This window comes from Geospiza fortis, unplaced genomic scaffold, assembly GCF_000277835.1.
Source record: "Geospiza fortis unplaced genomic scaffold, GeoFor_1.0 scaffold55, whole genome shotgun sequence".
Taxonomy (NCBI): domain Eukaryota; kingdom Metazoa; phylum Chordata; class Aves; order Passeriformes; family Thraupidae; genus Geospiza; species Geospiza fortis.
In genome coordinates this window covers 12372502-12374203 of record NW_005054308.1, presented here as the reverse complement: position 1 = coordinate 12374203, position 1702 = coordinate 12372502, and positions in this window count along the sequence as shown.

The following is a 1702-nucleotide window of genomic DNA, read 5'->3' as shown; positions in this document are numbered from 1 at the left end:
GGCAGTGCTGCCTGCCTTTCTTTCTGCAGCATCACTCTGAAGACCACCTGATACTTTGGGATCTCAAAATGACCAGATGATGCTTAAGGGCATCAGGAGCAGAGCATGGGCATGAGGGAATGGATAATGGGTTTGAAAGCTTGATCCCAAATGCAAACAGGCAGAGAGACAGGGGGAGTTCTGCATAAAGGCTTACCAGCATGGAGAGGTGTTGATGGCTGGTGGCGAATCCGGCAGGTTTTGGCAGAGCTGTGCTGGAGGGAAAGCTCCAGGCTTGGCCTCGTAGGCATCTCTTGTGCCTGAAGGCACCAGAAGGCACCACACGGGTGGCAGAGGAGCTGTCACTGGCTGCTTTGGAGGCAGTGTCAGCAGGGCAGGTCAGTGCCAGGGTCAGGCAGGGCTGTGTGCAGCCGCAGCCAGTGCAGCATCTCGTGCTCACGGCTGCTTTGGTGCCCTTTGCCCAAAGGCTGTGCTGGGCACTGGCTGCTCCCTCCCTGGCCAGGCCCCGTGGCTCCTGCTGCAGGAGGGCTTTTCCCTCTGATCAGAGGCTGATGACACAGCCTGACACTGGCTGGTGAGAGCTGTGGTGGGTGTACAGAGGCACAGTGAGCCCTGATATGGGAACAGTGCATTTATTGTGGTCTGGGGCTGCTCTGGTAGCATGCACTTAAGAAGCCTGGCTATTAACTCAGACTCATTTCCTCATAACTGCTTCATTCTCTTCCTTTCTTTCTCTGCCTCTTGTCACCTGGGTGCACTCCTGAACGGTGCCAGAGCCTGTAGGCATGTCATTTGGATTTTCCTTATTCAATTTAGTTGCATTTTTTTCCTTGCAGTCAGTGGGTGGGTGCTGGTGCAGTCCCGTCACTGTCGGGTGGGCATGGTGGGTTCTAGCAGTGCCTGATCTCCTGAATGGATGCCTTGTTTGTGCTTCAGCCACTGTGGATCTCTCAATTTTGTGTACTGACAGTTAGCACTGAGCAGCCCTTCACATCTACCACAGAATGACCTCTTGTGAGTGTGGAGCAGGCATATTTCTTGAGCTCATATTAACACTTTATTCAGTAATTGTCAATGGGGCAGTCTCCTGCACCTGTGCTGCCTCTGCCTGACTCCCTTGGCTTCCTCCAGTCTGATGTGCAGGGAAGGGCAGGCCAGCATCAGTATTTGCTGATGTTCCCGCACTCTAGTGAGAACCAGCTCCAGGAATTCAAGAAAGCAAGTTGGAGAGGGCAAGACAAAAAAAATGGAGGGCTGTTAGTGGATTTGGGCAGGGAGATTTCTTTTGTTATCGTGTCTCTGCTCAGGGCCCTCAGCCCCAAAGCTGAGCATTGCCCAGCATGTGCCCCATGGGCAGAGGCATAGCACAGCTGTGCTCTGGCCCAAGCACCTGGGGCTGCCCAGCCAGTGCACACCAGCTGTCCTTGTGCCCCAACTGCTCCTGAGACCTGGCTGTGGTCAAGATCAGGATCTCTGTGTGCCCATGGAGTGCAGGATGTCGAAAGAGCTGTGCTTGGGGGCCTGTGACGTGCCCTTGCTTCCAGGCCCCCCTGGAAGCACAGTTTGGGCACATCTCTGCCCAGTGTGTTAGCTGGGGTCAGGGAAGAAGCGGGGCTGACCCCGGCTCTGCTTGTTGGAGAGGACGGTGAGTGGCAGGAGAACCGGGAGCAGCTCAGCTGAGCTCTTTTCCTGGTGGGAGGAG